The 25,080-nt window shown below is 42.4% G+C and overlaps 1 long non-coding RNA gene across 1 annotated transcript; it reads left to right on the top strand.

The window, feature by feature from the left end:
* Nucleotides 1-39: 39 nt before the first annotated feature.
* On the top strand, nucleotides 40-23,365 carry LOC137306178 (uncharacterized). Its single transcript, XR_010958831.1, has 2 exons — nucleotides 40-217; nucleotides 20,920-23,365. It is a non-coding gene; the product is annotated as an uncharacterized lncRNA (long non-coding RNA).
* Nucleotides 23,366-25,080: the final 1,715 nt, after the last annotated feature.

Genomic DNA, 25,080 nt, shown 5'->3' with positions numbered 1-25,080 from the left:
GATTCGAGATGCTACAAGAAAGAGTAAGGGTGATTTTATCTACAGGGACAAATCCTTTCAAATTGAATACTGTGAACAAATCCTGGATCCAATCTTGAATCGCAATCAAATACTGCCCAACTTCAACTGGGCGCATTTAGGATTAGATTAAGAAGCAGAATCAGGTCAGGCGAGTTGGAAGATAAGAGGTCCGTATCACTGCTGCCATAGACTTAAGGTTAGTGATCAGTCGATGCCTTACATTATCGACCACAGTAAAGCACATCAGATAAGCCATGTGCAGATTGCACAACCCAATTCTCCGTTTTCTGTTTCACAATTCTAAGCCTGAAATCCGTTCTACTTTCATGAGAAAATCCCTTATTTTCTGGCTCGCCTCTCTGTTGTCCAGACGCGCGGCAGTCAGGCGAGACAAATCAGGGCGCTTGGAAATTCCCGGCACCCAAAGCCTTGTAGAAAAAAAGAGACAGAGAAATTACAGGTCAGTCGCTATCTTTAGCGGACAAGATATTAGTAAACATTTTGGGTAATTCGATCATCAGAATTGAAAGCAAGCATTTTAGTAAAGTGAGAAAAAGGTCTTGAGACAACGGAGTCTCACATTACGGAATGGGGACTAATCTCTCACTATAAATCTATTAGGAATAATAACATTTCATCGGGGAGTGAGTGGAAATACAATACAAAACTGAGGAATGTGTAAGTGTTTCAGCGGGTGAAAATTGTCCACTCGCAACACTTGATGTGGAGCTCTGAATGTGCCTTCTAGAGCGTACACCCACTAGATGAAGATGCAATGCCAGTTTCCAAGAAATATCTATGGGTTCAGGAATTCAGGAAAGGTAATGCTACCTTCTCGGGATAACCGTGTACTTATCTAGCTTCCTCTTAAATGCATCCATGCTATTCTCCTCAACCATTTCTGTGGGAGTGAGTTCCACACTCAAACCACTCTCTGGGTAAATAAGTTTCTCCTGAATTCACTATTGGATTTATTAGTGACTCTCTTATATTTGTGTTCCTAGTTTTGGACAAACTCACCAGCGAAAATATCTTCTATACAACTACACTATCAAACACATCCATAATTTTAGAGGCATATATTAGGTCACCTCTCAGATTTCGTTTTTCTATGGAAGAGAGAGAGAGTGTGCTAGAGTGAGTGAGTGTGAGAAAGAGTGAGGAAGAGAGTGCGACAGAGAGAGAGAGGGAGCGGCAACAGGGACGTGTGTTCACATCAAGGGCCCACTATGGATTTACTGACTAGTTTAGGGATGTGTGTTCAGGTCCAGGGCCCAGTTTGTTTATGTTGTCTAGTTTCGGGATATGAGTTCAGATCCAGGCCAGCATTTGGTTTTACTGAACAGTTTAGGGATGTGTGTTCAGATCCAGGCCGAGGGTTTGCTTTTACTGAATAGTTATGGGATCTGTTTTCAGATCCAGGCACCAGTTTTGTTTTACTGACTAGTTTAGGGATGTGCGGTCAAATTGTGGCCGAGTTTGGTTTTCTTGACTAGTTTAGGGATGTATTTCAGAGTGAGACCGCAGTTTGGTTTATCTGACAATTTAGGTATGTGTGTTCCAATCAAGGATGCAGTTTGTTTTAATAAGTAGTGTACAGCTGTAATTTCTGAATGAGGCTTTAATTTTGGTTTATTGACTAGTATCGGGACGTGTTTTCAGATCCAGGCCCCAGTTTGGCTTTACTGACTAGTATAGGGACGTGTGTTCAGTGTGAGGCCTCGGTTTGCTTTTATAGACTAGTTTAGGGATGTGTGTTCATATCCAGGTCCCCAGTTTGGTTTTATTGACTTATTAAAGTTTTGCTTTGCCGACTATATTAGGGAGGTGCTTTCAGAAACGTGGCCAGTTTGTTTTTGCTGACTAGTTAGGGGATGTGTGTTCAGATCCAGGGCCGAGTTCGGTGTTACTGACTAGTTTAGTGATGTCTGTTCCGATCAAGGGCCCAATTTGGTCTATTGACTAGTTTCGGGACATGTGCTCAGATTCAGGCCCAAGTTAGATATCACCAATTGGTTTCGATGTGTTCTCAGATCCAGGGCTCAGTTTGGTTTTACTCAGAAGTTTAGGGATGTGTGTTCAGATCCGAGGCCCAGCTTGGTTTTACTGAGTAGTTAAGGGAGGTGTGTTCAAATCGACAGCACAGTTTTGCTTTCCTGAATAGTGTAGGGATGTGCTTCCAGATGCATGACTCAGTTTGGTTTAACTGACTAGTTTGGGGATGTGCTTTCAGATCCAGTTCCCAGTTACTGACTAGTTTCGTGACAAATGATCGGATTGTGGGCCTAGTTAGGTTTTATTGACTAGTTTAGGGACATGTGTTCAGATTCCTGCCCAAGTTAGGTTTTACTAACTGGTTTAGGGATGTGTTCTCAGATCCAGGGCCCAGTTTGGTTTCACTGACTATTTTAGGAATGTGTGATCAGATCCAGAGCCCAGTTGGGTTTTATTGACTAGTTTAGGGATATCTTTTCAGATCCAGCACCATTTTGGTTTTAATGACAGATTTAGGCATGTGTGTACAGATCCAGGACACTGTTTCATTTTACTGATTGGTTTATGGATGTGTGGTAAGACTTAGGGCCCTGGTTGCTCTAACTGACTAGTTTAGGGAACTGTGTTCAGATCCAGGCCCAAGTTTGGTTTTATTGACTAGTTTAGGGATGTTTTTTCAGATCCATCACCCAGTTTAGTTTTACTGACTAGTATGGGGATGTGTGTTCAAAATGATTCTACAGTTTGGTTTTATTGCCTAGTTTAGGGATGTATGTTCGGATTAAGGGCCTAGTTTGCTTTTTCTGACTAGATTAGGGATGTGTGTTCAGGTCCAGGGGCCAGGTTGGTTTTAATGACTAGTCTTGAGATGTGTGCCCAGATCCAGGCCCTGATTGATATTACTAATTGATTTAGGGATATGTGCTCTGATCCAAGGCCCAGTTTGGTCTTACTGACTATTTTCGGGATGTGTGTTCAGATCCTAGGCCCAGTTCCGTGTTACTCTCTAATTTAGTAATATGTTTTCAGTTAGATGGCCCTGTTTGGTTTTCCTAACTAGATTAGGGATGTGTGTTCAGATTCAGGAAACAGTTTGGTTTTACTGTCTAGTTTAGAGATGTGTGTTCAGATCCAGGGCCCAGTTTATTTATATTGTCTAGTTTGGGGATGTGTGTTCAGATCCAGGCCAGAGTTTGCTTTTACTGAATAGTTATGGGATCTGTTTTCAGATCCAAGCACCAGTTTTGTTTTACTGACTAGTTTAGGGATGTGTGGTCAAATTGGGGCCGAGTTTGGTTTTCTTGACTAGTTTAGGGATATAATTCAGAGTGAGGCCGCAGTTTGGTTTATCTGACAATTTAGGTATGTGTGTTCCAATCAAGGATGCAGTTTCTTTTAATAAGTAGTATACAGCTGTAAGTTCTGATTGAGGCTTTAATTTCGTTTTATTGACTAGTATAGGGACGTGTTTTCAGTTCCAGGCCCCAGTTTGGCTTTACTGACTATTATAGGGACGTGTGTTCAGTGTGAGGCCTCGGTTTGCTTTTATAGACTAGTTTAGGGATGTGTGTTCATATCCAGGTCCCCAGTTTGATTTTATTGACTTATTAAAGTTTTGCTTTGCTGACTAATTTATGGAGGTGCTTTCAGATACGTGGCCAGTTTGTTTTTGCTGACTAGTTAGGGGATGTGTGTTCAAATCCAGGGCCGAGTTCAGTGTTACTGACTAGTTTAGTGATGTCTGTTCAGATCAAGGGCCCAGTTTGGTTTATTGACTAGTTTCGGGACATGTGCTCAGATTCAGGCCCAAGTTAGATATTACCAATTGGTTTCGATGTGCTCTCAGATCTAGGGCTCAGTTTTTTTTTACTGATTAGTTTATGGATGTCTGTTGAGGTCCGGGGCCCAGTTTGATTTTACTGAGTAGTTAAGGGAGGTGTGTTCAAATCGACAGCACAGTTTTGCTTTCCTGACTAGTGTAGGGATGTGCTTCCAGATGCATGATTCAGTTTGATTTAACTGACTAGTTTGAGGATGTGTTTTCAGATCCAGTTCCCAGTTACTGACTAGTTTAGTGACATATGATCGGATTGTGGGCCTAGTTAGGTTTTATTGACTAGTTTAGGGACATGTGTTCAGATTCCACCTAAGTTAGGTTTTACTAATTGGTTTATGAATGTGTTCTCAGATCCAGGGCCCAGTTTGGTTTCACTGACTAGTTTAGGAATGTGTGATCAGATCCAGAGCCCAGTTGGGTTTCATTGACTAGTTTAGGGATATCTTTTCAGATCCAGGCACTATTTTGGTTTTAATGACAGATTTAGGCATGTGTGTACAGATCCAGGGCACTGTTTTATTTTACTGATTGGTTTGTGGGTGTGTGGTAAGACTTAGGGCCGTGGATGCTCTAACTGACTAGTTTAGGTAACTGTGCTCATATCCAGGCCCAGGTTTGCTTTTTCTGACTAGATTAGGAATGTGTGTACTGGTCCAGTTTGGTTTTAATGACTAGTCTTGAGATGTGTGCCCAGATCCAGGCCCAGATTAATATTACTAATTGATTTAGGGATATGTGCTCTGATCCAAGGCCCAGCTTGGTCTTACTGACTATTTTCGGGATGTGTGTTCAGATCCTAGGCCCAGTTCCATGTTACTCTCTAATTTAGTAATATGTTTTCAGCTGGACGGCCCTGTTTGGTTTTCCTAACTAGATTAGGGATGTGTGTTCAGATCCAGGAAACAGTTTGGTTTTACTGTCTAGTTTAGGGGTTTGTGTTCTGATCCAGGGCACAATTGAGTTTTACTGACTGGTTTGGGATGTTTGTTCTGATCCAGTGCCCATTTTGGTTTCACTGAGTAGTTTTGAGATGTGTGTTCATATGCAGGCCCCAGTTTGCTTTTAGTAATTGGTTTAGGGATGTATGCTCTGACCCATGTTACAGTTTGGTTTTGCTTACTAGTTTAGGGATGTGTGTTCAGACCCAGGCCCCCATGTTTGGTTTTACTTACTAGTTTAGGGAGGTGTGTTCAGGCCCAGGCCCCCAGTTTAGTTTTACTGACAAACGTGTTCAGATCGGGAGACCAGTTCAGCGTTACTGACTGGTTTAGTGATGTCTCTTCAGATAAAATGTCGAGTTTGGTTTTACTGACTAGCTTAGGGATGTTTTTTCATATCCAGGGACCAATCCATTTTTACTGACTAGTTTAGGGATGTGTTCTCAGAACCAGGGCCTAGTTTGGTTTTACTGACTAGTTTAGGGATGTGTGTCTAGATCCATGCCCCAGTTTGGTTTTAGTTACTGGTTTATGGATGTGTGTTCAAATTCAGGGCCTAGTTTGGTTTTACTGACTAGTTTAGATATATGTGTTCAAATCCAGAGTCCAGTTTCGTTTCATTGACAAGTAAAGGGAGATCTGTTCAGATCCAGAGCACAATTTTGTTTTGCTGATTAATTTGGAAATGTGCTCTTAGATCCAGGTCCCAGGTTGGTCTTGCTTATTGGTCTGGGAATGTTTGTTCAGACTCATGGCACAGTTTGGTTTCGCTGACTAATTTAATTATTTGTGTTCAGTTTGATGTCCCATTCTGGATTTACTGATTAGTTTAGTGGAGTGTGTTCAGATCGAGGGCCCAGTTCAGTGTCACTGACTAGTTTAGTGACATAAATTCAATTCGATGGCCATGTTTGATTTTCCTGTCTAGTTTAGGAATGTGTGTTCAGATCTAGGGTTCAGTTTGCTTTTACTGACTAGATTAGAGATGAGCTTTCTGATCCAGTGCCGGTTTAGGTTTCACTGAATCGTTTAGGGATGTCTGCTCGGATCCAAGGCCTAGTTTGGTGTCACTGACTAGTTTGGGGTTGTGTGTTCATATCCAGGGCCCATTTGGGTTTTACTGACTAGTTGAGTATGCGTGTTCAGATTCAGGACTCCGTTTGGTTTTACTGACGAGTTAAGTGATGTGTGTTCAAATCCACTACACAGCTTTGTGTTGTTGACTAGTTTAGGGTTGTATGTTTAGATCCAGGCCACAGTTTCGTTCAACTGACTATATTAGGGTTATGTATGTATGTCTGAGATGGATAGCTTTTTGGCAACCAAATGTATTAAGGGATATGGGCCAAAGGCGGGTATATGGAGTTAGATCACAGATCAGCCATGATCTTATCAAATGGCGGAGCAGGCACGAGGGGCTGAACGGCCTACTCCTGTTCCTATGTTCCTATATGTTCCGATTCAGATCGAGGGCCCAGTTTGGTTTTACTAACTAATTTGGTGATATGTGTTTTGGTCCACGCCCCAGTTTGGTTTTATTAACTAGTTGAGGGAATGCTGTTCTGCTCCAGGGCTCAATATAGTTTCCGTCGCTAGATGAGAGCTGTGTTCGCAGATCGAGTGCCCAGTTTGGTTTTACTGACCTGTTTGGGGATGTGTGTTCAGATCCAAGGTCCAGTGTGGTTTTACTGACTAGTTTAGAGATGTATGCTTAGAACCAGGGCCCAGTTTCATTCTACTGAACAATTTAGTGATATGTGTTCAGATCGAGGGCTCAGTTTGGTTTCACTGACTACTTCAGCGAATGTTGTTCATTTCCAGGGCCCAGTGTGGTGTTATTGACTAGTTTAGGGATGTGTGTTCTGATCCAGGCTGCATTTTTTGGTTTTGGTGACTAGTTTAGGGATGTGTGTTCGGAACCAGGGCCATGTTTGGATTTACTGACTAGTTTAAGGATGTGTGTACATATCCCGGCCCCCAGATTGGTGTCTCACTGGCTAATTTAATGATGTGTTTTCAGATCGAGGCCACCCCATTGGTTTTACTGACTAGTTTAGGGATGTGTGTTCAGATCCAGGGCCCCATGTTTGGTTTTCCTTACTAGTTTGGGAGGTGTGTTTATGCCCAGGCCCCCAGTTTGGTTTTACTGACAAGTGTGTTCAGATCGAGGGACCAGTTCGGTGTTACTGACTAGTTTAGTGATGTCTGTTCAGATAAAATGTCGAGTTTTGTTTTACTGACTATCTTAGGGATGTTTGTTCAGATCCATGGCCCAGTTTGTTTTTACTGACTACTTTAGGGATGTGTGCTCAGAACCAGGGCCTAGTTTGGTTTAACTGACTAGTTTAGATATATGTGTTCAGATCCAGAGTCCAGTTTGGTTTTATTGACTAGATTAGAGATGAGCTTTCTGATCTAGTGCCGGTTTAGGTTTCACTGACTAGTTTAGGGATGTCTGCTCGGATCCAGGGCCTCGTTTGGTTTGACTGTCTAGTTTAGAACTGTATGTTAAGATCCAGGGCCCAGTTTGGTGTTACTGACTAGTTGAGTATGTGTGTTAAAATCCACTGCACAGTTTTGTTTTGTTGACTAGTTTAGGGTTGCATGTTTAGATCCAGGCCACTGTTTTGATGTACTGACTAGATTAGGGGTATGTGTTCAGATCAAGGACCCAGTTTGGTTTTACTAACTAATTTGGTGATGTGTGTTTTGGTCCACGGCCCAGTTTGGTTTTATTAACTAGTTGAGGGAATGCTGTTCTGCTCCAGGGCCCAATATAGTCTTAGTGGCTAGATGAGAGCTGTGTTTGCAGATCGAGTGCCCAGTTTGGTATTACTGACTAAGTTGGGAATGTGTGCTCAGATCCAAGGTGCAGTGTGGTTTTACTGACTAGTTTAGTGATGTATGCTTAGAACCAGGGCCCAGTTTCGTTCTACTGAATCATTTAGTGATATGTGTTCAGATCGAGGGCTCAGTTTGGTATTACTGACTACTTCAGCGAATGTTGTTCAGTTCCTGGGCCCAGTGTGGTGTTACTGACTAGTTTAGGGATGTGTGTTCAGATCCAGAACCATGTTTGGTTTTGGTGACTAGTTTATGGATGTGTGTTCGGAACCAGGGCCATGTTTGGATTTACTGACTAGTTTTGGGATGTGTGTACATATCCCGACCCCCAGATTGGTGTCACTGGCTAATTTAATGATGTGTTTTCAGATCGAGGCCACCAGTTTGGTTTTACTGACTAGTTTAGGTATGTTTGTTCAGATCCGGGGCCCAGATCGTCATTACTGACTAATTTACTGATGTGTTTTCAGAACGAAGGCCCAGTTTGATTTTACTGACTAGTTTATGGGATGTCTGTTGAGATCCAGGGCCCAGCTTGGTTTTACTGAGTAGTTAAGGGAGGTGTGTTCAAATCGACAGCACAGCTTTGCTTTCCTGACTAGTGTAGGGATGTGCTTCCAGATGCATGACTCAGTTTGGTTTAACTGATTAGTTTGGGGATGTGTTTTCAGATCCAGTTCCCAGTTACTGACTAGTTTAGTGATGTCTGATCAGATCGTGGGCCTAGTTAGGTTTTATTGACTAGTTTAGGGACATGTGTTCAGATTCCGGCTCAAGTTAGGTTTTACTAACTGGTTGAGGGATGTGTTCTCAGATCCCGGGCCCAGTTTGGTTTCACTGACTATTTAGGAATGTGTGATCAGATCCAGAGCCCAGTTGGGTTTTATTGACTAGTTTCGGGATATCTTTTCAGATCCAGGCATCATTTTGGTTTTAATGACAGATTTAGGCATGTGTGTACAGATCCAGGGCACTGCTTTATTTTACTGATTGGTTTATGGATGTGTGGTAAGACTTAGGGCCCTGGTTGCTCTAACTGACTAGTTTCGGGAAGTGTGCACAGATCCAGGCCCAAGTTTGGTTTTATTGACTAGTTTAGGGATGTTTGTTCAGATCTATGGCCCAGTTTGGCTTTACGGCCTAGTATGGGGATGTGTGTTCAAAATGAGTCTACAGTTTGGTTTTATTGCCTAGTTTAGGGATGTATGTTCGGATTCAGGGCCTAGTTTGCTTTTTCTGACTGGAGTAGGGATGTGTATTCAGGTCCAGGGGCCAGTTTGGTTTTAATGACTAATCTTGAGGTGTGTGCCCAGATCCAGGCACAGATTGATATTACTAATTGATTTAGGGATATGCACTTGGATCCAGGGCCCAGTTTGGTATAACTGACTATTATCGGGATGTGTGTTCAGATCCTGGGCCCTTTTCCATGTTACTGACTAATTTAGTAATATGTTTTCAGTTAGAGGGCCCTGTTTGGTTTTCCTAACTAGGTTAGGGATGTGTGTTCAGAACCAGCAAACAGTTTGGTTTTACTGTCTAGTTTCGGGTTTTGTGTTGCGATCCAGGGTGCAGTTAAGTTTTACTAACTGGTTTGGGATGTTTTTTCTGATCCAGTGCCCATTTTGGTTTCACTGAGTAGTTTTGAGATGTGTGTTCATATGCAGTCCCCAGTTTGCTTTTAATAATTGGTTTAGGGATGCATGCTCTGACCCATGTTTCTGTTTGATTTTACTGACTAGTTTAGGGATGTGTGTTCAGGTCCATGGCCCAGTTTGGTTTTACTGACTAGTATGGGAATGTGTGTTCAAAATGAGTCCACAGTTTTGTTTTATTGACTAGTTTAAGGATGTGTGTTTGGATCAAGGGCCCTTTTGCTTTTCCTGACTAGATTAGAGATGTTTGTTCATGTCCAGGGTCTGGGTTGGTATTAATGACAAGTCTTGAGATGTGTGTCCAGATCCAGGCCCAGATTGATTTTACTAATTGGTTTAGGGATGTGTGCTCTGATCCAGGGCCCAGTTTGGTTTTACTGACTAGTTTAAGGATGTGTGTTCAGATCCAGGGCCCAGTTTGGTGTTACTGACTAGGTTACGGATGTATTCAAATCCACGGTGCAGTTCTGTATTGCTGACTAGTTCAGGGATGTTTGTTCAAATCCAGGGCCCACGTCATTGTTACTGACGAATTTCCTAACGTGTTTTCCGAACGAGGGCCCAGTTTGATTTTACTGACTAGTTTAGGGATGTTTGTTCAGATCCAGGCCACAGTTTGGTTTTACTGACCAGTTTAGGGATGTGTGTTCAAATTCTGAGCCCAGTTTGGTTCTACTGAATAATTTAGGGCAATGTTTTCAGATCCAGGACCCAGTTTGGTTCGACTGAATAATTTAGGGAAATGTGTTCAGATCGACAGCCCAGTTTTGTTTTACTGACTAATTTGGCGAAGTTCCAGTTCAATCCAATCGGGCAGGTTACGTGATATGTCGTCAGCCCTGTGCTCAGTTTGGTTTAACACTGACTTTTCATATGTTGCAGACTCAATGTCGCGCCACTGCTCACATTGGGACTGAGTCAATGTCTCACCCACTGTTCTCAATTCAGTGTGGCTACACCGAGATGGCTTTATTTGCACCGTGTACCAGTACAGCTCCAGAGCAGAGGTGTGAAGAGCTCAGTTTTATTCAGAACCCAAGTAGTTGTGGTTTCTACAGCCCACAGCCCCCTGCTATCTATGACGTTCTTGGGTGTGAATCATTCTGACCAGTTTAGGGATGTGTATTTTGATCCAGGCTGTATCGTGAAAGGTCCTGTTGTGTTTGCAGCTGTATGTTTAAACTGTTAAGGCAAAGTGAGATGTCAGAACGTCCATGTTAATAATGTATCTACGTAATTAATAAGTCCTGTTATTAACAAACGCAATATTAAGGTGTCAGCTGTGGCTCAGTGGGTAGCACTACCACCTTTGAGTCATGTAGTTTAAGTCTCATTCCAGAGACTTGACACAAAATCTAGGCTGACGCTGCACTGTCGAAGGGGCCGTCTTTCAGATGATACGTTGAACCCAGGCCCCATCTGCCCGAACAATTGGACGTAAGAGATCCCGTGCCATTGTTTCCAAGAAAAGCAATTGAGTTCTCCCTGGTTTCCTAATCTTTGTTTATACCTCAACCAACTTCACCAAAATAGATTATCTGCTTGTTATCTCATTGATTCTTCGGGGAATTTGCTGTGCACAAATTGGCTGCAGCCTTTGATACGTTACAAAACGTGACAACACTTCAAAAGTACTCCGCTGGCTGTAAAGCGCTTTGGGACGTCCTGAGATCGTGAACGGCGCTATATAAATGCAAAATCTTTCTTTTCTCCACATTCTCTCTGACACGAGGGTAAATGTTGCTGTTGGTATTTTAATTACCAAACATTCAAAGCCTTTATCCCAAATTTCTCCTCTCCAGTATTTTTTTTAAAACTGTACAAACCTATTGAGAGTAAACGAATCAAAAGGTCTGTGTTCACTTTCACATGCTGACCGACCGGCGGTGCATTTTAGCATGTTATGCCTTATTTTGTGAATGGATTGTCTGTGCTGGGATTAGTGATATTTTAGCAAACAGAGATCAAAGGCATATTTGGTTCTTTTATCATTGTAAGCAGTGAAAACAAACCAACCCTCACACACAATATATTCCCCCACCCACCTTTAACATTCAGTTACAACCGACTGGGCCATTAGGTCACACAGTCCAGCACACAGTGGACTCGAATTATATTTAAACCACTAATGAGGCGTCTTTCTGAAATTGGCAAAATGTTGCACGTAAGGGTGGTTAAGATGGCCTGGGTAGTAAAATAACATAGGAGATAGGAGCAGGAGTAGGCCATTTGGCCCTTCGAGCCTGCTCCGCCATTCAGTGAGATCATGGCTGATCTGATTTTTACCCCAACTCCACTTTCTCGCCTGTTCCCCATATCCTTTGACTCCCTTGCTGATCAAAATTTTTCCTCACTCAGCCTTGAATATATTCAGTGACTCAGCCTCCATCACTATTTGGGGCAAAGAATTCCAAAGGTTCACAATCCTCTGAGAGAAGAAATGTCTCCTCATCTCCGTCTTAAATGGGCGACCCCTTATTCTGAGACTATGCCCCCTAGTTTCTGATTCCCCCATCAGGGGTAACATGCTCTCAGCATCTACCCTATGGAGTCCCCTCAGAATCTTGTATGTTTCAATAAGAAAACTCTCTCATCCCAGGAATCAATCTAGTGAACCTTCATTGCACCGCCTCAAAAGCAAGTGTATCCTTCCTTAGGTATGGAGACCAATAATGCTCACACTCTCGGTATGGTCTCACCAAAGCCCTATACAATTTCAGCAAGAATTCCTTACTCTTAAACACCAACCCCCTTGCAATAAAGGCTAACATACCATTTGCCTTCCTAATTGCTCGCTTTACCTGCATGTTAACTTTCTGTGCTTCATGTACAAGGAAACCAAAATCCCTCTGAACACGAACATTTAATAGTTTCTCACCATTTTTTAAAAATCCGTTTTTCTATTTTTCCTACCAAAGTGAATAACCTCACATTTCCCCACATTATACTCCATCTGCCACCTTCTTGCCCACTCAGTTAACCTGTCTATATCCCTTTGCAGACTCTTTGTCTCCTCCTCACAGCTTATTTTCCCACCTAGCTTTGCATCGTCTGCAAACTTGGATACAATACACTCGGTTTCTTCATCTAAGTCATTAAAATAGATTGTAAATAGTGAGCCCCAAGCACCAATCCCTACGGCAACCAACTAGAAACAACCTGCCAAATGACCTGTTAATTCTACCCTCTGATTTCTGTCCGTTAACCAATCCTTAATCCAAGCTAATATATAACGCCCAATCCCATGTGCCCTAATATTGTATAACAACTTCTTATATGGCACCTTATCGAATCCCTTTTGAAAACTAAAATATACTACATCCACTAATTCCCTCTTATCTGCCCTGCTCGTTACATCCTCAAAAACACTAACAGATTTGTTAAGCACGATTTTCCTTTCATAAAACCATGTTAACTCTGCGTAATCATATTATGATTTTCTAAGTGCCCTGTTACTGCGTCCTTAATAATAGATTCTAGCATGTCCCTTGCTACTGATGTGAGGCTAACTGGTCTATAGTTCCCTGTTTTCTCTGTACCTCCTTTCCTGAATAGCGGTGTTACACTTGCTCTCTTCCAATCCACGGGGACGGTTCAAGAATTTAGGGAATCCTGGAAGATCAAAACCGATGCATCCTCTATCTCTTCCGTGACCTCTTTTAAAACCTTAGGGTGTAGGCTATCAGGTCCAGGGGATCTGTCGGCTTTTAGACCCATTCACTTTTCTAAAACTTTTCCTTTAATAATCTGAATTACTTTAAGTTCCTCACTCTTATTAGACCCTTGGTTCTCCAATTATTTCCATTATATTTTTTAATCTTCTACTGCGAAGGCAGATATAGGATATTTGTTTCACGTCTCTGTCATTTCCTTATTTCCCATTATAATTTCTCCTGTCTCTGCCTCTAAGGGACCCACGTTTACTTTCGCTAATCTCTTCCGTTTTATATACTTGTTGAAGCTCTTGCAATCTGTTTTTATATTTCTTGGTAGTTTGCTCTCATATTCAATTTCCTCTCTTTATCAATTTCTTGGTTATCATTTGCTGATTTCTAAAACCCTCCCAAACCTCAGGCTTACTATTCTTTTCGACAGCATTGTAAGGCTCTAATGCTATCATTAGGTTTTCTATTTAGATATGGTTGGATCACTTTTCCTGTGGAGTTTTTATTCTTCAAAGGTATGTATATTCGTTGGGAATAATGAATTATTTCTTTAAATGTTTGCTATTGCTAATCTACCTTCATATCTTTTAATCTAGTTTTCCAATCTACCTTAGCCTACTCACCCCTCCTACCTACGTAATTGGCCTTGTTTAAAGGTAAGACCATAGATTCGGACTTGACTACATCACTCTCAAACTCAATATGAAATTCTATCGCATCATGATCACTCTTCCCTAGAGGATCCTTCATTATATGATTACTAATTAATCATGTTTCATTACCCAATGCTAGATCTGATATAGCCTGTTCCCTAGTTGGTTCCTCGACATATTGTTCTAGAAAACTGTCTCGAATGCATTCCATGAATTCGTCCTCCAAACTACTTTTGCCAATTTGGTTTGCCCAGTCAATATGAAGATTAAAGTCCCCCCCATGATTATTCATTACTCTTGTTACATGCTTCTCTAATTTCCTGATTTATACTCTGTTCAACACTGTAACTATGTGTCAGGGGGCCTGGAAACTACTCCTGCCACTGTTTTCTGCCCCTTGTTATTTCTTAGCTCCATCCATTCTGAATCTGCATCCTGATTTTCCGAGCTAAGATCCTTTCTCACTACTGTCTTTATCTCATCCTTTATTATCAGGGCAACCCGTCCTCCTCATTTTCCATTTTGTCTATCTTTTCTGGAATATTTAGTTCCCAAACTTGGTCACCCTGCAACCACATCTCACTAATAGCTACTAGATAAAACCCATTTATCTCTAGTTGTGCCTTTAATTCGCCATTCTTGTTATGAAAGCTTCGTGCATTCAGATACAGCATCTTTAATTTTAACATTTTGCTTTTTTTCCCTGATGTGACCTGAGTCACTAATGCTCAATTACCTTTTGTTAAACTCTCAGTTCCTTCCTGACACACTCTGCTTGTTTTATCCAAATCGCTACTCTGCTCTAAAGCCTTGACATTTCTTTTTAGACTGGTAAAATTAAAATTACCATTCCCTGAACCCTCCCTTCCTCCTATTAGTTTGAAGCCCTATATATCGCCCTAGTTATTCAATTCGCCAGGACATTGGTCCTAGCGTGTGGATCAGCAATCAGTGCAGTGTGTGACGCACTGCAGACAACAGGGGCAATAAACAAAATACCGCAGTTGCTGGAATTCTGAGACAAAAACGAAAATGTAGAATTAGATCAGACTGCCTCTGCGGAGAAAGGAAAACACGTTAACGTTTCAGGTCTGTAACCCTTCGTCAGAACTGGGCAATATTACCGATAACAGCTTGTAAGAAACAACAGGGATGGGAGTGGGGGAGTGGAAAGCGGTAAACACCACATACAGAAGAAATTGCTTGTGAAATGATCAGTTGGAGAACAGGAGCTGATTAAATGACAGAAGTGATAATAGCGCAATACAAAAGGAGATATGGTGAGATAGAATCATAGAATCATACGGCAGAGAAGGAGGCCATTCGGTACATCTTTGAAAGAGCTATCTAATTAGTCCCGCTCCATCCTCCTTTCCTGAAAATCTTCCAATATTTTTCCCTTCAAGTAATTATCCAATTCCCGTTTGAAACATACCACTGAATCTGCTTCCACCACCCTTTCAGAAAGTGCATTCCAGATCATAATAACGGGCTGCATAAAAAAAATATATTCTCACCTCACCTCTGGCTCTTTTGCCAATTACCTTAAATATATGAACTCTGGTTACCGACCCTTCTTGCAGTGAAAATAATTTCTCTTATTTACTCTATCAAAACCCTTCATGACTTTGAACATTGCTATTCAATCTCCCCTTAACCTTTTCTGCTCCAAGGTGAACAATTCCAGTTTGGGCAGTCTCTGCATAACTAAAGTCCTGCATTCCTGTTACTATTCTGGTAAATCTCCTCTGCACCCTCTGCCAAGGCCGTGACATCCTTCCTAAAGTGTGTTGCCCACAATTGGACACAATACTCCAGCTGAGGTCTAAACAGTGATTTAAGGGAATCTTCCCAGTAAACCTGAACTGGAGAGTCTGCCTGGATTATGTGCTCGTGAGATGGGACTTGAACCAACGAGCGAACCCATGGACTCAGAGGCGAAAGCGCCACCCACTGAGCCACGGTTGACACAACACGCCACCAAAGCAAATCGATTCTTCCAAAATCCCCAGCACGAAGGCTGCACTTTGAGCCGTGGGGAAACCCAGCAAACTTTGAGGCGAAATTATTATGTGCATTGATTATTTAGACACCAGCTGATATAATATTTGAAATGAAAAGAAGAAAATGCATCAACGATTAAGTCCCATACAGTGCTGTAAAACCAGCGGCCAATGGTAAAACATTGAAAAAAAGTTTGAGATTGCAGATCAAACACGCCAAAAAAAAAGTGAATTTATTAAATATCCTCTGAACGATATTCTTTCTTACGTGCGTTCCTGCAGTGTTCGGGGAGATAGGAGATTGCATCAAACCCTACCCCCATAACGATGTACATCGTATTCGCGTTCAGTTATGTTAATTGTTCCATGTTCACCTGTCCCCATGCTGGATAGATCCTGCACATTGTTCAGTAACTGACAAACTCCCAGCAGCGACCGTGAGTCTCAATTGGTTACATCGCAAGAAAAGGAAACTTAATGTTGAACTTCTGTGCGTCCATCGTCACTCGGTAACAGAAACAGTGGGGATGGAGATAAACCGGGTCTGAACTGACAATGGAATCTGATCTGACCCTTTTATGGTATTCGTTCAGGGTTCATATACTTCTGCTGAGTGAGTTGCGGATTTGCGAAGATGTGTACATTCTTATGGGATTGCTCTGCACTCTTTACGTAGACACGTCGTAAATGCGTTTTCAAATATTTACATAGATTTACCGAGAATTTCACAGAATATGCAGCACAGAAACAGGCCATTCGGCCCAACTGGTCCATACTGATGTTTATGCTCCACACGAGCCTCCTCCCTCCCTACTCCATCTCACCCTATCAGCATATCCTTCTAGTCCTTTCTCCCTCATGTGTTGATCCAGCTTCCCCTTAAATACATCAAAGCGAATCATCACAATTATTCCTTGTGGTAGCGAGTTCCACATTCTCACCACTCTCTGGGTAAAGAAGTTTCTCCTGAATTCCCTATTGGATTTATTAGTGACTATCTTATATTCATGGTCCCTAGTTCTGGTCTCCCCCGCAAGTGGAAGCAGCTTCTCTCCATCCACCCTATCAAACCCTATCTTAATCTTATAGCGCTCTCCCAACCTTGTCCCACGAAGCCTTCAGTCCACGAAGAATTTAATCATAGTGGGAAGATTTCCCATCGTTCTCATTTCCAGCGAATTTGTAAGCGGTCCGGAAGATTTAGATTTCACTGCAAATGGTGACCAAAAGAAATCATCCCTCCTCCCTTGTTATTAGAACATTTTACAGTCATTAAATTTGGGGTGCGTGTTATGCTGCAACAAGCCAGGTGAGCTCTTAACGTTTAAATTAGTGATTTTATTTTAACTCCGTTTTTATTTGGAACGCACAGATATGGACGATGGTAATATAATGAGCCTGTAGGACCATATTCGCGACCCGAGAAGGTAATTGCTGAGTCGAGCTTGATACAATACAAACAGGTGTCACACATGTCTCCGCGTGAAAGGCAACTGAAACAATGTGCATTTACCTATAGCCTTTCCCGTTTTCGGGATGTCCCAAGGTGCTGTGCAACTAATGGGTTAATTATGAAGTCTTAATCACCTTGCTGGTTTATGTCAGAGATAACACATGCCGTTTGAGGGTAAAGACTTCGCCAGTTGTGAGATGATCCCAAGCTTCAATTTCAGGTATGTGCTAGCATAGCAGTGGCCGCACTGTGAATGGCCTCGACGCTCCTGGCCTAAGTGGCAGAAAACAGCCAGCGTTTCCCATTCCTGATCACTGTCGAGTGAGCCGTTTCCAGCTGGGCAAAGTGCCCATGCCATGGCTGAGTAAGCACAGGATCAGGCACAACCGTAAGCACTTAGCTACGCCCAGGACAAGTTTTTACCACAATATGTTCTGAAAAGGAAAGATGCATTGGGAGGGGACAAGAACTCTCAGTTTAGTGATAAATAGTGATAAAATACAGTGGACTTACCGCGCCACCTAGTGGCCGTAGCCAGTAACTACACCTACATTCGAACTCGCCGCAAATAACGATATTAACATGCCCATAAGGCAATAAGACCATAAGAGATAGCAGCAGGAGTAGGCCATTCGGCCCCTCGAGCCTGCTCTGCCATTCAATGAGATCATGACTGATCTGATTATTACCTCAACTCCACTTTCCCGCCCTTTCCCCATATGCTTTGACTCCCTCGCTGATCAAACATTTGTCTAACTCAGCCTTGAATGTATTCAATGACTCCGCCTCCACAGCTTTTTGGGATAAAGAATTCCAAAGATTCACGACCCTCTGGGAAACGAAATTCCTCCTCATTTTCGTCTTATTCTGAGACTATGCCCCCTAGTTTTAGATTCCCCCACGAGGGGTAACATCCTCTCAGCATCTACCCTATCGAGTCCCCTCAGAATCTTGTATGTTTCAATGAGATCTCCTCTCATTCCTCTAAACTCCAATGAGTACAGACCCAACCTGTTCAATCTTTCCTCATTAGACAACCCTTCCATGCCCAGAATCAACCTCGTGAACATTCTCTGAACTGCCTCCAATGCAAGTATGTCCTTCCTTAAATAAGGGCACCAGAACTGTACGCAGTACTCCAGGTGTGGTCTCACCAGCACCCTATACAGTCGTAGCATGACTTCCCTGCTTTTATACTCCATCCGCCTAGAAATAAAGGTCAATATTCCCTTTGCCTTCCAGATTACCTGCTGCACCTGTATGTTGGCTTTTTGTGTTTCCCAAATCCCCAGGGCCTGATAATTTACATTCCAGAGTACAAAAGGAAGTGGCCCTGGAAATAGTGGATGCATTGGTAATCATCTTCCAAAATTCTATAGACTCTGGAACAGTTCCTACAGATTGGTGGGTGGCAATTGTAACCCCACGATTTAAAAAAGGCGGGAGAGAAGAAACAGTGAATTACAGACCAGTTAGCCTGACATCAGTAGTGGGGAAAATGCTAGAGTCTATTATAAAAGATGTGATAACAGGACACTTGGAAGGCATTAACGGGATTGGACAAAGTCAGCATGGGTTTATGAAAGGGAAATCATGCTTAACAAATCTACTGGTGTTTTTTGAGGAGGTAACTAGTAGAATAGATAGGGGAGAACCAGTGGATGTGGTGGACTTGGATTTTCAGAAGGCTTTTGATAAGGTCCCACACAAGAGGTTAGTGTGCAAAATTAAAGCACATGGGATTGGGGGGAATATACTGGCATGGATTGAAAATTGGTTGACAGACAGGAAACAGAGAGTAAGAATCGGCGGGTCTTTTTCCGGGTGGCAGGCAGTGACTAGTGGGGTACCGCAGGGATCAGTGCTTGGGCCCCAGCTATTCACAATATATATCAATGATCTGGATGAGTGAACTAAATGTAACATTTCCAAGTTTGCAGATGACACAAAGCTGGGGTGGAATGTGAGCTGTGAGGAGGATGCAAATAGGCTCCAATGTGATTTAGACAAGTTGGGTGAGTGGGCAAGAACATGGCAGATGCGTTATAACGTGGATATATGTGAGGTTATCCACTTTGGTTGTAAAAACAGAAAGACAGAATATTATCTGAAACGTGATAGATTGGGAAAAGGGGAGGTGCAACGAGACCTGGGTGTCCTTGTACACCAGTCGCTGAAAGCGAGCATTCAGGTGCAGCAAGCAGTTAGGAAGGTGAATGGTATGTCGGTGTTCATTGCTAAGAGGATTTGAGTACAGGAACAGGGATGTCTTACTGCAGTTGTACAGGGCCTTGGTGAGACCGCATCTGGAGTATTGTGTGCAGTTTTGGTCTCCTTATCATGGAGGGACTGCAACGAAGGTTTACTAGACTGATTCCAGGGATGGCAGGACTGACGTATGAGGAGAGATTGGGTCGACTAGGCCTATATTCACTCGAGTTTAGAAGAATGTGAGGTGATCTCATCGAAACTTATAAAATTCTAACAGGACCAGACAGACTAAATGCAGGGAGGATGTTCCCGTTTGCTGGGGAGTCCAGAACCAGGGGTCATAGTCTCAGGATACGGGGTATGCCATTTAGAACCGAGATGAGGAGAAATTTCTTCACTCAGAGGGTGGTGAACCTGTGGAATTCTCTACCACAGAAGGCAGTGGAGGCCAATCATTAGATGTATTCAAGAAGGAGATAGATATTTTTCTTAATGCTAAACAGATCAAGGGATATGGGGAAAACACTGGAACAGGGTACTGAGTCAGACGATCAGCCACGATCATTTTGAATGGCGGAGCAGGCCCGAAGGGCCGAATGGCCTAGTCTTGCTCCTATTTTCTATGTTTCAACGTTTCATGTACGAGGACACCCAGATCCCTCTTTACCGCTACATTTTGTAGTATTTCTCCATTCAAATAATATTTTGCTTTTTTATTTTTCCTCCCAAAGTGGATGACTTCATATTTTCCCACATTATATTCCATCTGCCAAATTTTTGCCCATTCGCTTAACCTGTCAATATCCCTTTGCAGACACTTTGTGTCCTCATCACAACTTGCTTTTCCACCTATCTTTGTATCATCAGCAAATATGGCCACAAGACACTCTGTTCCTTCATCCAAGTCATTGATATATATTGTAAATAGTTGAGGTCCCAGCACTGAGCCCTGCGGCACCCCCCTAGTTACAGATTGCCATTTTGAAAATGACCCTATTATCCCGACTCTTTGTTTTCTGTTAGTTAGCCAATCCTCTATCCATACCAGTATATTACCCCCAACACCATCAGCTCTTATCTTGTGCAGTAATCTTTTATGTGGCACCTTATCGAACGCCTTTTTGGAAATCCAAATATACTGCATCCATTGGTTCCCCTTTATCCAGTCCGCCCGTTACTTCCTCAAAGAACTCGAATAAATTTGCCAGACAAGATTTCCCCTTCATAAAACCATGTTGACTCTACTTGATTGCATTATGAGCTCCAAATATCCTGCTACTACTTCCTTAATAATGGATTCTAGCATTTTCCCAGTGACAGATGTTATGCTAACTGGCCTATAGTTACCTGCTTTCTGTCTCATTCCCTTCACGAACGCACAGAGTGCAACGGCAAGAGAGACCATAGTGAGTCTTTCCCTGCACTTCCCCGCCACTCCAGTTTGTGTTTTCCAACTCTGATTCTAATTAATACGAAGCAGAAATACTCCTTCGTGTATCTGTACTCTGTGTTATTTGCCTATGTGTACCACATGTTTTTGTGTATCTGGGCCACGTGTTCTGTGAGTATTTACACCACGTGATCTTTATGTCCCTCTATCACGTGTTGTTTGTGGGCCTGCACCACATGTTCTTTGTGTTGCAGGGAGAACATTGTGAGAATGATCCAGACAGTGGCGTCAGGGAACTGATGTCAGATTCCTCTCAGCAGAACGAACACATTAATTACTCCACTGTGCATTTTTCACATATTCCTCAAGGGCAAGGATATATACATGGCAAAGGGATAAGTCAATTTGCAGATATTAAGTACAACTGAAAAGGACAAGAACCTGCAGAGGTCGTATTGTCTGATTGTCCACATTTCAGTTTCTTTCTCCAAACGAACTAAATATAAAAACCAGCAGATACCAGCCGTTTGTTCAATCAAGACAATGGAAACGCTCGCCGTTGTTGCTTGCAGTATTTGCCCCAATATTCTCCTCTTCCACCTTGAACGAATTGACTCCTTGCTGAGCTCCGGTTCCTCCAATCCCTCGCTCAAGCTGCTATTTTGCAGATGGCTCTATTAACAATGAAGTTTGCAGCGAGACCCATCACCCGAATCTGATCCTGCCCTCTCTGGATGTCCACAGGGACATTTGCAACTGGGTTCACTCAACAGCGATAATAAACTATGGATGACTTTTGTGACGTTATAACGTCAACATCGTGTTGGGAACTATATATGTATCAGTGCTTTTTCCTATAAGATATCGTAGATTTACAACAGGACAAACATAATTAAGGTCAAACGTTCGCAGTGGAACCTAAAGCTTATTTATTACCTAAGGAGGAAGCGTGCGGGGCGGAAAGAATGGGAATGAGTGGGAAGCCGTGCACTCTAGTCCTCGGGATGTTCCATTTCCGGGTTTCCAAACGATATATAAAATGTAAGGGCAATCTGACAGAAACGTCACAGCCTCCCCATGTGACTTGCCATGTTAAAAAATCAGCACACCAGCGGGACGTTTGAACAGTGGGTGTGGTGCAGAGCAACGCTGCGCCCGGTGAACATAAAATATATTCTAATGCCTCTCCAGTAAATGTTGCCTGTTATTTTAGTCACTATCATCAGTTTGAAACGACATATATCAAATATTAATAGACGATTAAACAGAACCGACAAACGGATTGTTAAAGCATTTTCAATATAAGGATAATCAGTGAACATTTATTGGGAAATTTTGAAGGTCAAATTATTTCCCTTCAAAGGACAATGTGCTTGTGTGAATTACAGGAAACATGGGTCGGAGATAGGCCGCATTACTGTTCCCAATTCTTTGTCAACACCTCAAACCCTCCCCGCCCTCCACACCCCCACCCAAATCATTTCAAGCGTGGTTCTGAGCTTGTAGTGTGGAACTGTACAATTACCCCTACAATCAAAAAGTAAGCTGGGAGGAAGCTATTATTGCCGACAGTGAGGCCAGTAGGTGTCTCAGAACACCATCAACTCCAAACTCGCCTCCAAGACACACACCATCCTGACTTGGACATATCTCGCTGTTCCTTCATGGTCGTTTGGTCAAAATCCAGCTACTCCCTACCGAACAGCACTGTGGGGACACCTTCACCACACGATATGCAGCGGTTCAAGATGAAAGCTCACCACCACCATCTTCTCAAGGGCAACTAGGGATGGGCAATAAATGCTGGCCTTACCAACGACACCCACATCCCGAGAATGAATAAGAAATGTCCTTGTATTTTTCCACGACTTTTCCCTCCAATTTTCCAATGATGCCCATGTTCTGAAGTTCTTTCTTCTTATTAAAATGTGTTTCCACGGGTGCCTCACACAGTTGACCATTTTTAACTTGCAAACCGAAAAACAAGTATGTGCGGGTTTTTCGACAGGAGCGGGCGCCCTGACTGACCTTTAAGTTCTGAGCCCAGGTTCGCTGGGCTTGGGACAGATTAATGGCTCAATTGTTTTCTGTTTACCGTGGCAGTTGGAAAACCTACAATCGGATTTTGAATTGCAGTTTGTTATAATTTCTCTGATTCATTCTGCCACCTGAGGTCTTGTTTGCTCCGTATTATCAGTGTGGAGAAAAAGGTTTGCTCAAACTCAACAGCGCGCCACACAGTGGCAGACCGACAGCATTATATAGGCTGGATGTCTGTCACTGTATCATCAGGCACATCTGAGTCCGAAAGTAGGTAGAGAGACATAACATGCAACTTCAACTCCTGATTTACCTCACTGTTCCCAACATAGACTGTCGAAATGTGTACACAGTGTGCTAAACATAACAGATGTGGCCGGAGAATGTGTTCGACCTGATGAAATGCACTTGCTACCTTTGTCCAATAGAAGGCGTGCACTGTGATCTGGTTACTTTCCTTCCATCCTGTTGATGGAAACAATAGCTCAAACTGCCATTTGGATACCAAGCACGGGAATCTTCAGTTATCCAAGGTAAATCTTACGCCAAACACGTTTTAAAGCTTGTGACGTTCCTCATGCAATGTTTGGTCTTATTAGCAACACAGTTTAAGGTGTATTAGGTTGAATTAAAGTAAATGAGGGAATTTCACAAATGTGATTCTTTGCTACGTTGCATGCAAGTTATTTTCTTTGATGCTTGGAACATAGTTATTTTATGGAAATTAACGTGCTTTAATATTTAATTGGGACATTATAATCGAGACTGTGACGTCAAATCAATTAGTGCTGGTTTGTTGTCCGAATTTCAGGATACCGTCGTTACCTCCGTCTCCGACATTCCTCTACTTACCATTCGTAGAATCATATAGCACAGGAGAACATTCGGTCCATCATTCATGTGCCGGCTCTTTGAAAGGATTATCCAATTAGTCCCACTTCCCCTGTTCTTTCCCCAAACATCTGTTTATTTTTTCCTTTTCACCTATATATCCAATTACGTTTGGAAAGTTACTGTTGAATCGCTTTCCATCAACATTTCAGGAAGTGCATTCCAGATCATAACAGTTCGCCTTCCATTCGCTGCAACTTTTTGCGAATTTACTTTCATGCACTATTAGTGCTGTGATTGTGGCGTTCACATTGCAACATCCCACTATTGTGAACTAGCACTTGCAGCCGCCTAGGCCATGTAGTCTGGCGCCCCCTTTCTATCATCGTCTACTCTCGACTTCACTCTCTTCCTCCAAAGCCATCATTTGGTTATAGCCTTCAATTAGCTCTCTCTAATATTCTTAAACATCCTGTACTGTATTGATATTCCGCTTCTCAGCAAGCGGCTTTGGTTTTTACAATTTAAAGCAGTATATTAATGCAAGATTTTCTTACGGGCTTGTAGTTCATCCATTATATCTCACATTGGATATAGTTAATGGTCCAGCTATGGACACATGTAGATTTCCCATTGAATATTGCATTCAGGGCTGTGAATTGAACATGCTTGAGGGCATGTAGATCCCACCTTGTATCTCGCAGTGGCTGGTCTGTATGGACTAATCGTGTTGACCTGTAGTTTCCCCATTGCGTCGCACGTTGGGAGTGGCTAATGATGATCTCTGAGGACAAGTAGATGATCCAATCTATCTCACATTATGGGTGGTGAATGGGTATCCCTTAGGACATGAAGTTTGTCCATTGTATCTCGAACTGTGAGCTGTGGATGCATTGCTCCTTGGTGGTTCGCTGATATTCTCAATATTCCATGCTCCAAAATCTAGCAGGTTAGTTGTGCTAGTTTCCAACACCATAAACACACAGTTTAACAGATGTTCTAAATACTACTGACCTGACAGACAATAATGAAGAGTGAGGTGATGTTTCATCACTGATAAAGTGTCAGAAACAACCAATGACCCATTATTATACCACATTATAATCTAGTTCATCCTTTAGACTCGCTTTTCCTGAAATAGAGACACAAAGATAACCGAAGGTTGACCGAAGATTCCTCCGGAGGCTGTGTTTTAGTGACAGTGTAAACATAATGGGAGGATTTATCTCTATTTTAAGCATAACACCTGGGAAACGTTTACGATTATGTGGAGACACCGAACAAGGGAAATATTCACAAAAATCATGACCAATGTCACTACCGCAAAGGGACCAAATGGAATCCCCCAGCCATATTTACACTGTCACTAACACAGAGAGTTAAAAGGGAGGGTCTAACCCAGTTGCTGTACAAACTAACAAGAGCGTATTTCTTCTGTTGACTACTGTACCTGTCTGTGCAAGGGTGGATGCTTATTTTGACTTTAAGTAAAGTAAAGTAATCCACGTTCATTGGATAACAAAACAATAACAAATGATCAGTTA

The sequence above is a fragment of the Heptranchias perlo genome, chromosome 42 (genome assembly GCF_035084215.1).
Source record: "Heptranchias perlo isolate sHepPer1 chromosome 42, sHepPer1.hap1, whole genome shotgun sequence".
Classification (NCBI taxonomy): Eukaryota; Metazoa; Chordata; class Chondrichthyes; order Hexanchiformes; family Hexanchidae; genus Heptranchias; species Heptranchias perlo.
The sequence above is the reverse complement of the archived record's forward strand: the minus strand, read 5'-3'. Positions and strand labels throughout refer to the sequence as shown.